We start from the raw sequence: 15,499 nt of genomic DNA, 5'->3' as shown, positions 1-15,499 counted from the left end.
ACCACAGGAACCTAACAATATTGTGTCACAAGGGAAAAATCAGAGGGCCATTTCCGAAAGTTCAAAGCAAGAATTACAAGCAGGTGATGAAAAAGACAGTCAACAGTAACCTTGAACTGCTTGAACTGGTTAGATCGCCAGTCCTTGTCTCCTGTTCAGTTTGAAATCACAGAGAGGAAACGGGCACTTTATTATTGCACTTGGAGAATGCTTACCATCGAGAAAAACGCATGATTTGCCTCCTCCAATCGCTTTTCTAAGCTGTAGCAAGGGACCTTCCTGCTTTTCAGATGGGGAAGTTAATGTGGCATGAACTTCTGGTCGGTCATAGCCTAAGGACTAAAAGCTCTCTTTGGGGCCCATTAGAAATCATCTCCAAACTTCATGCCGTGGGTTTTTTTTTTTTTTTTAATGTAACTGTGTTGTACTGAAGCTGTCTTTGCAGGCAATGTTTAAACATGTAGGTTACCTTGGACTAACCAAGGTATTGTGTACTCAATTGATTGGCTCAACCAGAGGCATGAATGCTTGCTCTGTCTTGCACTAAAGAGCAGACAGAGGGAAAACATCCAGGAACACACAAAACAACATAAATGTCACAAAATCTGACACAGGAAGAAAGCGTCTCAGAGAGACAGGACTTGAATACGATCATTTTCCTATACTTTGACAATACTATTTTTTCTTCTGGGAAGCAACAGAATCAGAACTGTGACTTTTGGACCCTGCAAACATTATTGCCAAGTGTGGGAGGTGGTTAGCTTGCCCCAACACAGACAAGGAACAGTCACACATTCTTTCTTCTGGTGCATGTCCCTTCCAACCTATGTACCAGGCCAGAGTCTGGGTTTTTGTTTGCTTGCTTGCTTTGTCTTGTTTTTAATTAGTGTGGTGTCTCAGAAAGTAATTTCTCATTGGATTTTTCAATTCAGACTGGGAAAAGACAGCCCTGGTGTGATGCAGGCATATTTATGACTTTCAAGAAAGGGACACATTTTCTTTTATAACATAATTTGTTATTGATCCTTTGGGAATTTCACATCACGCTCCCCAATCCCACTCTGTCCTTCCCGCTTTTCCAACACCTCTTCATTCATCCTAGGGGCATTAGGAGCTTTGGTGTGTCAGGCAGTCTACCCTTTTGTCTAATCAACCCCGCTTGCAAATGCTCATTGCAATGAGTACTTGGTCTGGTTCAAGGCCTCTGGTCCCTAGCACATCATCACCACTGGATCCTCATCAAAATGCCTCTCCTGCTGATGCCCCAGTCATGGAGATTCTGCAGCTATCATTCCACAGGACTGGGAAAGGGACATATTTCCTCTTATAATGCGTGTGTGTTGCACACACATGGGGGGCAATGAACTTGTGCACGTGTAGACACCAGAGGAAGGCACGAGGTACCGCACTCTGTGTCTTGTTTTTTTGAGGCAGGGTCTATTGAACCTGGCACTCACTTTTTCTCATCAGGCTGGCAGACAGCAAAGTCAATCAGTCCTTCTGTTTCTGCTTCCCACAGCGTTGGGTTTACATATGCCCAAAGAGTCTCTCAGCTTGTTACTTGGGTGCTGGACTTTCTCTAGCCTCCTTTAAGGCTATTTTGAATTGGGTTTTCAATGTAAAATAGAATTGTTTCCTTATAGGTACCACATATGGAACTAGTGCTTTTCCACAGCCTAGACCATTTCCCTTCCCCCTGTCTGGGCTTTTTGTTTTCTCCAGTTTTCACATCTTGACTTAAATAGTAGGACATATTTTCTTCAAAATTAAATATCAAAAATTAAACAAAAGTAAACAAAATTACCACATAACTTACCCAACCAATCACAAGCTCTCTATGTTGAGAGAAATGAAAACATATGTCCAAGCAAAACCTTACATGTGACTATCCATAGAAAAGTTATTCATGGTAGCCAAAATGAGCGAGTCATTTAACAGGCCAGCAAAATGTGGTTTAAGGTAAAATTATTGGTCAACCGTAAAAAGGAAGCATGCATGGTCTACTGGTCCACAATAAGAAAGAAAGAAAGAAAGAATTACTGATAAAAACTGCAATGTGTATCCATCTAAAAACATTATGTGAAGAAATCATTGTAAAAGATCACATATTTTATAATTTCATGTATATGTACAAGTCTACAGAGACAGGACAGGTATGCATGGCTTCGCATGACTGGAGGTAGAAGCCAAGATTAACTGCAAATAAGTGTATGAGAAGAATGTTTAAACTGAATTATAGTAATAGTTATATATACAACTTGATCAATTTAATAAAAATAATTGAATTGAATAATAATGATAGTGATAATGTTAGGCTTCTCCTAAGCCTAAAATCAAATAAGACACCCATGTTAGACTTTCTCTACTTTAACTTTTCTGTTTCATATTTACTCATTCTGTGTGGGGAGGGGCACACAGAACTCAGGACTACTCTCGTCTTCCATGAGGGCTCCAGGGATCAAACTCAGGTCACCAAACTTGAGGCAAGTGCCTTTTCTCACCAAGACAACTTTCCCTACTGTAGAAAGTCTAACACATCTTAAAGCCCTTGAACTTTGTCTCACACTTCTAAACCATTAACCAGAGTGATCTTGGCTGGTCTCTTCCTCTTCCTAAGACTAAAGGGGACCGATACATTCACATTGGCTTAGTTGTCACTAATCTCAAACATTATACTATTTGAATTTTTCCTGCCTGGTGTGACATGCATTCTGAGACATCATTTACCCCCTGTCTTAGTTAGGATTTCTATTGCTGTAAAGAAACACCATGACCACAGCAACTCTTTTTTTTTATAGAGTTTTTTAATTTATTTTTTAATACTTATTTATTTATTAAGTATACAGTATTCTGTCTGCTTGCATGCCTGCAGGTCAGAAGAGGGCACCAGAACTCATTACATATGGCTGTGAGCCACCATGTGGTTGCTGGGAATTGAACTCAGGACCTTTGGAAGAGCAGGCAGCTCTTAACCTCTGAGCCATTTCTCCAGCCTGACCACCGCGACTCTTATTAAGGAAAACATTTAATGGGTGGCTTACAGCTCAGTACATTATCATGGTGTGACATGGTGGCATGCAGACAGACGTGGTGCTGAAGAGGAGCTGAGAGTCTTATAACTTACAGGCAACAGGAAGTGGAGTGTATAACAGTGAATGAATCTTGAGCATATATGAGACCTCGAAGCTTGCCCCTTACAGTGACATGCTTCTTCTAACAAGACCACACCTACTCCAACAAGGCCATACCCCTTAACAGTACCACTCCCATTGGGGGACATTTTCTTTCAAACCACCACACCCCCTTTTACCTGTCCCATGATGTGCTAAGGTGTCTGGAGCCAGGAAAGTGTGAGGACTCCAGAATCAGGCTGTCTGGATCTGAGTCCCCTTTAGAGAGCTGTTATTTAACCACACTATTTCATCGCTGCCAATGGGATTTTGTGAGATACTGAGGCTCTTATGAACATCAAATGAGATGATACAAAATAAGAAAGTAAAATTACTCCATATAAGATATTCTTAAATGAACAAAAGACCTGAACAGATATTTCTCAAAAGACAACATACAAATGAGGCATAAGAAAGAATATTATTCAACATCACCAAATGTCTGGGAAACACAAACTAAAACCATGGTGAACTATCACTTCACACTTGTTAAGCTGGCTATTATGAAGTTGGCATTTAAATACTGATTAAAATGAGTGGAAGACCACCCTAAATGGGAGCAACACCATTGCAAGTCCTGGGGCTCTGGGCTCTGAATGGTTCTTTGTTTTATTTTCTTTTTTGAGAAAGGGATTTTCTGTGTGTACCCCTGACTGTCCTGGAACTCCCTCTACAGACCAGACTGGCCTTAAACTCAGAGATCCACTTGCCTTTGCCTCTGAAGTGCTGAGATTAAAGGCATGCGCCACTATGCCCCACTTCTATCTGCCTCTTGACAGCAGAGGCAATGCAACCAGCTGCTTCCTGTTTCTGCTGCCATGAACTCACTGCCATGAAGAACTGTTTCCCTTGAACTGTGAACCAAAATGAACCTTTTCTCTATGACTTGATTTTGACAGGGATTTCATCCCAGCAATGAGAAAAGTCATGATTACAGTAGCCAAGGAAGAGAATTACAATTTTCTATAAAGGGACAAGTGAGAAGATTGTAAGATGTAACATGCATGAACACTGAAATGGAGTCTGGTCTTTAAAGGACAGAGTATGTGTTAGCATGCTGGTTCAGCAGGAAAGGTGCTTGCTGCCATCTGCCAGTCTTTGATCCCTAGAGCACATGGGTGAAAGGAGAGAACTACCTTCTGCAGGTTGTTCTCTGACTTCCACACTCATGCTATGACATGCACACACAGAAAGAAAGAAAGAAAGAAAGAAAGAAAGAAAGAAAGAAAGAAAGAAAGAAAGAAAGAAAATTAAGCAGAATGTCTTGCTGGCCACATACATCTAGACCTAGACACTCAAAAGACTGAGATGAGGGTAGGGGAGGTTTGAACCTAGGAGCTCAAGACTGGCTTAAACCAGATAGTCAGGTGCTATTTAAAAAAAAAAAAAAGAGGTAGGCAGGAAATCCTGTCCTGTGTGAAATGTGAATAAATCTAAGGAACACTGTGTGGAATAAAATAATCCAGGGACAGGTAGACATGCGGGGTCTACAAAAGTCAATCACGGGAAAGTAGAGCGCAGAAGGAAGGCTATCTGTATCCTATAGGTGTGTTCCTGCCTTGGGCTAGAATTACTGAGAGAAGGAAGTTGTCCTGGTGTACCTGGATGAGCATCCCAAACAACATACAAGCGAGAAGAGAAAGATGGGACTCGTGAACAGGAAGAAGGGCCATGTGACTCTGGAAGCAGAGAAAGAGAAGCAGAGATGGGGTGTTTTCTCTTTATAGCGGTGATAGAAAATGAACCCAGAGAGACAGACAACTAAACAAATGGGATCTAATGACTGAATGGACAAACAAGGAGGAAGGAAATAAATACAGGATAGAGACCTAAGTCGAGGTTTGCTGGTGGTAGTACCAGGAAAGGGAGGAAGTGAGAAACTCAGTGAGTCCTCTGAGTTGTTTGTGGGATGAACAGTCAAGATGGTCAGCAGGGAGTCAGCCACGCTCACCTGAAGGTGGTATTCTCCGTGCACCTGCTGCCTGGGAGGACTAATGGTCATAACTGTAGAAACCTGCCCTGGGAAGGAATTCAGCAAACGTCGGAGGGGACAGCCCCACGCCTGCATCCTTCATTTTTCGTGTATCTCAGGCAAGGCATGTCATGAGACTGCCTGTCTTTGCTACTATTCTTTTTATTTTCTTCCTTTCATTGAAAATTTTATTTTTTTCTCACATGATGTTTCCTGATTATGGTTTCTCCTCCCACTACTCCAAGTTCCTTCCCCTCCCCTCCCATATAGATCCATCCTCTTTTTGTCTCTCATCAGAAAGCAAACAGACTTCTATAGGATAATAATGAAATAAAATTAGATAAAACAAAAACTAATGTATTAGAATTGGCCAAAATATACAAACAGAAGGAAAAGAACCCAAGGCACAAGAAATAGGGATACATTCATTTGCACACCCACGATCCCATAAAAACACTTAAACTGGAAGCCATAATATATACCCAAAGAACTTGCAAGGTAAAAATAGAGGAGAAAAAAAGATGATTTTCATTTGCAAGAGGTTATCAACTGGAGATTGCTTCTGGATTAGGGATGGAGCATACGTTCACTTCCCTTTTCAGCTCTAGGACCCCTCTGGTGTAGACCCGTGCAGGCCTCGTGCATGCTGCCTCAGTCTCTGTGAGTTCATGTGTGTGTTGATCATGTTTATTCAGAGGCCCTTGTTTTCTTGGTGTCCTTCATCCCCTCTGGTTCTTACACTTTCTCCACTTTCTCTTTCAAGGGGTTCTCTGCTCCCTGAGGGGAGGAATTTGATGGAGACATCACATTTAGGTTTAAGTGTTCCAAAGTCTCTGCATAATGTCTGGCTATGTGTGTCTCTGTATTTGTCCCCATTTGTTGCAGGAAGCTTCTCTGATGACACCTGAGCAAAACACTCATCTTTAATATAGTAAAATGTCATTAGGAGTAAGTTTATTACTACTTTTTTTTTTTTAAAGATCAGTAATATTTGTTTTTTTCCCTAGGTCCCTGGGCTACCTAGTCTCTGGGTTTTGGTCACCCAAGGGATGTTGAATATGGATTCCAACTCATGGAGTGGGTCTTAAGACAAATCAGATATTCATTGGTTATTCCCATGATCTTTGTGCTACACAGTGCACTAGCGTATCTTACAGACAGGACACCATTGTAGATCAAAGGATATGTGGCTGGGTTGGTGTTTATGTTTCTCCTTCAGCAGCATGCAAAATGCCTTCCTCTACCAAAGATATAGAACATAGGAGAGCCAATGTTCAATGAACATGTCCTCCATGTTCAATGAGTTGTGTTCTATTGCTGTAAAGAGACACAATGACCAAGGCAACTCTTCTTAATTGAAACATTTCACTGGGTTTTTGCTCACTGTTTCAGAGATTAGTCAGTTATCATCATGGTCTTCCTGTCTGTGTTTATGCTAATACCAGGCTGTTTTCAGTACTGTAGCTCTGTAGTAGAGTTTGAAGTCAGGGATTGTGATACCTCTAGAAATTCTTTTATTGTACAGGGTTGTTTTGGCTATCCTGAGTTTTTTGCTTTTTCATATGAAGTTGAGTACCATTCTTTCAAGGTCTGTGAAGAATTTTGCTGGGATTTTGATGGGTATTGAATCTATAGATTGCTTTTGGTAAGATTGCCATGTTTACTATGTTAATTCTACCTACCCAAGAGCATGGGAGATCTTTCCACTTTCTGGTATCTTCAATTTCTTTCTTCAAAGATTTAAAGTTCTTATCATATAAGTCTTCCACTTGTTTGGTTATAGTATGATCTTTGAAGACCTCAAAGGTCCCTCACTCTCAGTGACACACCTCCTCCAACAAGGACATACTTCCTAATCCTTCCCAGTAGTTCATCAGCTAGGGACTAAACATGCAGATATATGAGCCATTCTCATTGATACCACTCGGCTGGCCTTTATTCCTCTTTGTATCATTCTATTTGATAGAAGGCAAAGTAACAAATATAGGCGTCTCTAAAACACTCTGTAGTAATAAGTGCGGCGGGGCTGCGTCCCCAGCACCCTGGCCGCCTGCTAGCTTATGCCCCAAAATAATTACATGGACACTGTATTCTTTTAAACACTGCTTGCCCATTATATCTAGCCTCTTCTCAGCTAACTCTCGCACCTGGACTAGCCCATTTCTAATAATGTGTGTAAGCACCCCAAGGTGCGCTTACCAGGAAGATTCTAGCCTAAGTCCATCCTGGGTTGGAGCTTCATCGCGTGTGTCTCTGAGCGCAGAGCTATCGCATCTACCCGGGAGAGCTGAGCATGGCGTCTCTGCTCCAGAGCAGAGCTTTTGAGTCTGAGCTCACTTCCTCTTCCTCCCAGCATCCTGTTCTGTTTACTCCTCCCACCTATGTTTTAACCTATCAGGGCAAGCAGTTTCTTTATTTAATTAACCAATGACCTTCCTCCATCAACACTCTTAATGCCAGCTAAAGTGTAAGGGGAAGGAAGACCCAGGGATAAGGAAAAGTGGCTCTAGGGACTGAAGGTAAGGTTCAGAGCTGAAGAGTGCTTGCTGTTCTCACAAAGGATCTGAGTTCGATTCCCATGTTGGGCTGCTCAGAACACCTGCCACTCCAGTTCCATGGGATCCAATGTCTTCTGTCTTCCAAGGGCACTTAAGCACATATGTGCAAATATACTCATTGATATATATGCATAACTAAAATAAACATTTCTTTGGGTGCTTCTATTGATGTAGACGATGTGGGTTCTCTGGACCTGTCGATAGTCTCTAATTGGGTAAGCCTCATTATGCAGGACCCTGCTCGGCCGGAGTTTATCTTGTCCCCTTTCTAAAGGAGAATGATGAGCTTGGCAAGCCTTCCAGAGGGAGGATTTAAACTACTCCAAAGAGCAAACTGCAGTTAATCACCTTCAAACACTCCAGAAGCTGATACGTGAACTGTAGACTGCTTTTCCTTATTAAAGAAGCCTTAGTGTAGGAAAGGGAATCACTGCGTAGCCTTGTTATATTTCCCCAAAATGACGAAACTATTGCCTTTCAAATATTTCATCTTTTCTATCTTATTCTCATTTTCATTTACTGTTTTCTATTGAGGAGTCAGAACAAAAGTTTTTTAAAAAATTAAAAATATGTATTTCTATATATATGTGTGTCTGATCATGGGTGTAAATCTGTGTACCATATGCATGCAAGAGTCCCCAGTGTCCTGAAGATGGTGTCAGACCCTCTGGAATTGGATTTACAGGTGGTTATGAGTAGTCGATGTGGGTGCTGGGAACAGAACCTCAGTCCTCTGCAAGAGCAGCAAGTGCTCTTACCCACTAAGCCATCTCTCCAACCTCACAATAAAGGTTTTGAAGGATCTTAACCTCTATAACTTTTCCAACACCACCTGCCTTGTCACAACAGGGTTGGACCTCGGGATACTCTATGTCCCTAAACACTTCACCCTCAGACCCTCCCAACTCAATCCATGTACCTGTTTTTACCTTTGAAATTCTAGACCTGGCTCTGTGGCCACGTACCTAGACCTCTGTAATAGCTCCTTCCCTGCTTTCCTGAGTGCTACCCGGCCCTTCTAAAACACCCCCTGACAGCTGCAGGCAAGCTCTAGCCAGAACAATACTTAGCACGTGGAGTCAGGTGGAATGTGGTCCTGAGCCGTGGCCCATCTGCAATCTTTCCCAGGCTCACTATCTTCTTCTACTAGAGCAGAGTCTCCCAGCGACTGGCACTGAGGTTTGAGGTCAGGATTAAGTGAGAGTGAAAGGCCTTCTGACATGCCTGCAAATAGCAACCACTCCATCAATGATAAGCATGGCTGTTGTCACCAGTTGGCATGTTTGGTCATCAGGCAGAACAATCTCACCCCTGACTAGACAACAATTGTCCATCTGTTTATATAAGCAAAATAAGGTGACTTCAGATCTCGTGATTTTTTTTTTGAGGCAAGCAACATTGAGTATATATATAATTTAAATGAAGTCAGTTATATTTAGGAACAGCAAATCACAGATATAAAAGAGACATATGAGGCTGGGGATGTAACTGGGTGAGTAAAATGACTTGCCTGCCTGGCATACAGGAGGTAGTGGAGGCACGTGACTTTAATTCAAACACTTGGAAACCACGGTGTTGGGTAGTGGAGACACATGACTTTAATTCAAACACTTGGAAGGCAGAAGCAGGCAGATTTTTGTGAATTCAAGGCCAGCCTGCTCTGCCAAGTAAGAAACCCTGTCAAAGAAGAGGAAGAAGAGGAGGAGGAAGGGGAGATGGTAGTGGTGTTTGAGAAATATGGAACTCAACCTCCATACAGTTACCTATTAAGTACTGAGAAGAGCCCTTCCTCAGCACACAAAGTGAAAATGCAATCCTTAGCTGACTTAACATAAAGGAAAAATCAGAAAGCAATGTCACCCCCGAAACCCCACACAGCATCCTGAAGCACAGGTCATGTGCACTCTCGTGTCCCTTCTTTTCTCTCAGGAGCTGATCTAATCGCTCAAAGGACCCGGAGAGCCGTCTTTCCAAAGCACATTCTCTCCCAGCCATGTTTTGCAGGGAAAGCTCATTAGCTCACTGTGAGGGAAGCTTTTGCTAAAGTAATGAAAAGAATATCTTAAAATGAAACACCATTTTATTATTTTTAAAGGACCCAGAACTGAAGTTAGAATTTTAAAAGGGCTCTGGGGGACTAAAGAGATGGTGATGATGGCCCCTTCCCATGATTCCCTTGTATTTCAGAGTAAAAACAACCTTAAGAGAAATGAAAAGAAGATGAGAGTTCCAATCACTGATTTTCTTGTATAGTAAATATTTAATTGTGTGTGTTTGTGTGTGTGTGTGTATAGACACATTCCTACATGTGTTCATAAATATGTGCATATGTCCATGTGTGGAGACCAGAGGTTCATGATGACTGTCTTCCTCAATTGCTGCTCACTTTATCTTTGGGACTCCATCTCTCACTGTCCATGGAACTCAACAATTCAGTTAGGCTTGCTGACCCATAAGTCTCAAGGATCCTCCTGTCCTACCTTGTCGGTGCTGGGACTACAGGAACACACTGCTGTGTCTGGCATTTCTTTACATAAGTGCAGAAGATTCAAACTCGGGTCCCCATTCTTGCAGAGCAAGCACTTTACCAAGCCCCACCCCTACCCCTGTGTGTGTGTGTGTGTGTGTGTGTGTGTGTGTGTGTGTGTGTGTGTGTTGCTTTGCTGCTACCAAAGCACATGTTGAGTCTGCCTGCCAGGGTGCAAGAGAATAGACACCAATATATATCACATGAGCCTGGCAGAGTGTGATCCAGTTAAAGCGGAAGCAAGAGATCTGTATTCAAATTCCACCTGTTTAACCTTGAGCTAGTAACTTCCCTCTGAGCATCCATTATGGTTGAAAGACGGTTGAGGAGGGAGGTAAACGAAAACAATTTCTGTTGTCTCAATGATAACTACATTACAGTAAACACCTGCTTGCAATTCGCTCATTTCTTAGAAGCAAAGGTTGCCAACACAAGGCACTCATGGTTTTCTTAAGTAGACCAGCAACGCACCCTTTAAACTGTTTACTTTCTCAAAATGTGTGTAGAATGCTCCAGTGATGGAGAAGTACCGGGAACTCCACAGCTTCAGCTCAGCGGGAACTAAGCAAGCTATTGTATCTCACAGTGTGGAGAGAAGGAAAGAACAGCAAAAGAAAGGAAAAGCAATGCACTGACTTAAGAAAAAGAAAGCAGAACACGTGACGCGACAGTGGGTGCTAAGGTTTGGGAGGGGGGGATAGACCAAAGCTCTTTGCAGGCGTCTTCCTGACATCTGCTGGGAGAGCCTGCTTCTCTGTAAAAGGCAGGTTTTCGATAACTGCTCAATTACTTCCCATCTTATCATTACAGTGAATGTGATTAAAAGACAAAAGAGAAAGGACAGGGCGGCTGCCATTTAGACTGGTATGTGGTCCTCTTCCACCTGGCACACTGTTTGGTGGTGGGAAGGCTGCACAGAAGACTGACTAGGCGCCAAGCCTGTGTGCCGGGCACTGCTTTGAAGCGAGAGTTGGAGTAAAGGATTTGGTCATTTGGGGATCCTGGTCCCTAGGGCTGCCTTCGACTCTGGCAATGTGGATATTGTTGCCATTCATTGACCTCAACTACGTAGTCTACATGTTCTAGTACGATTCTACTCATGCTAAGTTTCAGAGAATAGTCATGGCTGAGAACAGCAACCTTATCAATGGGAAGTCCATCTCCATCTTCCAAGAGTGAGATCTGGCCAACATCAAATGGGGTGATGCTGGTGCCGAGTATGTTGTGCTGTCTCTTGGTATCACCACTACCATGGAGAAGTCAGGGCCCACTTGAAAGGTAGAACAAAAAGGGTCATTATCCCTGCTCCTTCTGCTGCCGTCGCCATGTTTGCTGTGAGTGTGAACTGTGAGAAGTATGACAGCTCACACGAGATTGCCAGTAGGGCCTCTTGCACCACCAACTGCTTAGGTTCCCTGTCCAAGGTCATCCATACTAACTTTGGCACTGTGGAGAGACTCATGATCAGAGCACATGCCATCCCTGCCACACAGAAGACTGTGGATGACCCCTCTGGGAAGCTATGGTCTGATGGCCACGGGGATACCCAAAACATCCAGGGACTCTGCCAAGTCTGTGGACAAGGTAATTTCAGAGCTGAATGGGAGGTTTACTGGATGGCCTTCCATGCTCCTATCCTCAGTGTATCCTTCATGAATTTGACATGACACCCAGAAGAGAAAGCTGTCAAGTATAATGACATCAAGAAGATGGAAAAACGGGTGTAAGGGGCCCAATAAAGGGTATCTTGGTGGTACTGAGGACCAGGTTGTCTCCTGCAACTTTGGGAGCAAACCCATTCTTCCACCTTTCACGTTGGGGCTGACATTGCTCTCAATGGTAATTTTGCAAAGCTCATTTTCTGGTATGGTAATGAATATGAGTACAGGAAGAGGGTAGTAGACCTCATAGCTTCTAAGGAATAAGAAGCTCTGGACCGTTCAGCCTAGCAAGCACGTAGATGCCCTTGGCTGCTGACAAAGCCCTGTCCCAGCTGAGCTACTGATGCTGAACATCTGAGTCTCCCAGTGATGTGGGAGTGTCATATATCAATCTATTGATTTCATTGGTTAAGCAATAAAGAAACTCCTTGGCTCTGATAGGTTAAAACATAGGTGGGAGGAGTAAACAGAATAGGATGCTGGGAGAAAGAGGAAGTGAGGTCAGACTCTGCTCTGCTCCTGGGTAGACTAGACAGCTCTGCTCTCTGGAGCAGAGACGCCATGCTCAGCTCTCCCAGGCAGCTCAGACCCAGGATGGACGTAGGCTAGAATCTTCCCGGTAAGCGCACCTTGGGGTGCTTACACACATTATTAGAAATGGGCTAAATTAATATGTGAGAATTAGCCTAGAAGAGGCTAGATAGAAATGGGCCAAGCAGTGTTTAAATGAATGCAGTTTGTGTGTTATTTCGGGAATGAGCTAGCAGGCGGCTGGGGTGCTGGGGACGCAGCCCCGCTGCTCCTATTTCAACATCCCAGCCTCCATTCCATACACCCAGAAGAAGGGGAGGAGCTTAGGGAACCCTACCATCTCGAATACCACCAATAAAGTTCATTGCTCTTGCCTTGTCAAAAGAATGAGCTAGTGTTCTTCCAAATGTCATTATGAAATATAAAGAAGAGCTGGGTTGGGGCATTGATCAAAATTAAAGAAGACAATCACAATGAGATATATGATTTTGGTCTGGATCCTGTACTAAAATAAAAATTAATAACAATCCATATTGAATAAGCTGACGAAACTGGTAAGCAAACAATAGATTCAATAAAAGTACTGATCAATACTCAATTACCATTGGTAGGTATGTGCAGTGTGGCTACATATAGCGATACCCTTTTCCTCAGAAAACACAAGGGCTGACAGGTAATGCTCCACAGTGAACACAAATCAGTCACCAATAGGAATAAGTTTTAATATATGGGGGAATGGATTTGCAAAATGGCAATAATTGGAGAATCCAGTTAACAGATATGTGGGAGTTTGTGCTGATAAATTTTTTGACACTTAAAATGATTTGTGAACAAATGTTTAAAAACTGTGTAAGACTGAAAAAACGCAAGGCCCCTCCCTGGCAGCACGAAGGTGGGAATGAAAATTCCAAGCATGTACTATGTGGCTGGGTATCATCAGGAGTGATGTCCTGTTGTGGCCAGATATTAAAAGTTTGATCAAACATGGTGAACTTCCATGGACTTGGGCAATAAAATAAAACATTCTCCTAGATTAAGATTTTTATTATCATTCCTCTGAGAATGTATGGCTGGGCAGATATTCTTTATGTTGGCTCCAGGTCACCTAACTTCAGAATGCATCTCAAGCCCATTTATCTCTTGGGTGATTGAAATATTAAAAATGGAATTAAAGCAACATACAGCCGAACAGATTTTCGTCTTGAAATTCCTCGAGTATATTTCCACTCATCATTAGGGAACTTCTGTTTGAAATGCAAAAGTCCATAATGCTCTAGTCTCTGGGTAGCCCCAACATAACTTCCCCCTGATTTGAAGTATCTCTTGTCTTACAATGTGACTTACGTGCCAGCTGACATATATCTCAGGAGGTGACTGATATCAGCTATGACTGGGGAGTCTGGAAGAAATCATTTTATATAGACTCAGTTATGAATGAAGAAAAATATTCTTACCTCAGAGGGGATGATGGAAGAGATAATTGTCATTTGTACGGTGTCTCAAGGTCTTTGGATGAAAGGGTCCATTCAGGTCTACGAGTCATTTTTTATGATGGGCTCAGTCACATTGTCTTGACAGGACATGGAGTGTAATCATTTTAGGTTGTTTTTCTCAGCAGCTGATGAAGGTGGGTGCCTCCTTTGATCAAATGAAGAAACGCATTTCCTGGCCCTCAGCCACAAGTGTGGGACCTGTCAATAGAATTAAAGAAATCCGTAGCCTGAGCATGGCAGTCCACACTCGTAACCCCATTATCTGGGAAGCTGAGGCAGGAAGATAATGGGTTTCAGGGATGGCCTAGGCTACATAATGAGACCTCATCATCTCCAACAATAGGAAACCCAGAGCCCTGGCCAAGCTACTGCTTCTTTTTCACTGGGTTACTATTTGAGCCATTGTGTTCTCAGTTTACCATACCAATTTTATGTTATTATTTTAGTTTGATTTTCTGATACAAATGCTATAGTTAGCTTTCATTGCCAACGTGAGCGAATTTAAAATCACCATGATAACACACCTCTGCGTGTGTCTGTGAGGGTATTCCAAGAAAGGCTTAACTAAGGAGGGAAGATCCACCCTAAATGAGAGTACCACCATCCCCAAGGTTGGGTCCTAGGCTGAGAACTGGCATTCACCTTCTTTCGCTTCCTAATTAAGGACAAAATGTGACTAGCCTCATCATGTTTCTGCTGTCATGCCTTCTCCAAATTCACACTGCAATCCGAGACAAACCCTTCCTTCCATAAGCTGCTTCTGTTAGGTATTTTGCCACAGTGACAATAAAAGCATCCGAAAGAGCAAACTACTCATGCCTTGCTTTATTTGTCTAGTTCGTGGCCAAATATAAATCCAATTTTACTATTGATTGGGCATCTATCCAATGTTAGACGTGGAAAGAAAATTGATAGACAAATAGACTAATCTCAACAAATAAGTTCAGAGTCCAGTGAAGGGGAAAACAAACAAACAATTTGTTTGCTATAGTTAGCTTTTATATATATATACATTTTATATACATTTTGTGTGTGTGTGTATATATATATATATATATATATATACACACACACCAAAAAAAATGATGAACAGAAAGTAAAGAGCTATGGAGCTGGTGAGATAACTCAGTGATTAAGAGATCTTGCTGATCGTCCAAAGGACCTGAGTTCAGTTCCTGGGTCACAACGGGCTATAACTGTTGTAATATGGAGCTGCGGGCTACGTTCCCGGCATCTGACCGCCCGCACGGCTGGTTTTACCCAAAATAATTACACGGAAACTGTATTCTTTTAAACACCGCCTGGGCCGTTAGTTCCAGCCTCTTATTGGCTAGCTCTTACATACTGACCTAACCCATTTCTAATAATCTATGTAGCCCATGAGCTGGCTTACCAGGAATGATCTTAACCTGCGTCTGCCTGGAGTGGGAGAATCATGGCGACTCTCTGACTCATCTTCTTTCTCCCAGCATTCTGTTCTGTTTACTCACATATTTGCATACACTCACACTGATAGGCACACACATACATGAATGAAATGAAAAATAAAAATATTTAAAATTTTTCTGTAAGCAAAGACACATGAAG

The 15,499-nt window shown here is 42.5% G+C and overlaps 1 pseudogene; it reads left to right on the top strand.

Annotated features, from left to right (window-relative positions):
• The first annotated feature begins 5,079 nt into the window (after positions 1 to 5,079).
• On the top strand, positions 5,080 to 12,152 carry LOC126512502 (glyceraldehyde-3-phosphate dehydrogenase-like; annotated as a pseudogene).
• The last annotated feature ends 3,347 nt before the right edge of the window (positions 12,153 to 15,499 follow it).

Source organism: Alexandromys fortis, unplaced genomic scaffold, assembly GCF_014885135.2.
Source record: "Alexandromys fortis isolate MF-2015 unplaced genomic scaffold, M_Fortis_MF-2015_v1.1 scaffold_111, whole genome shotgun sequence".
NCBI lineage: Eukaryota > Metazoa > Chordata > Mammalia > Rodentia > Cricetidae > Alexandromys > Alexandromys fortis.
This window is presented reverse-complemented; position numbering and strand designations above follow the sequence as displayed.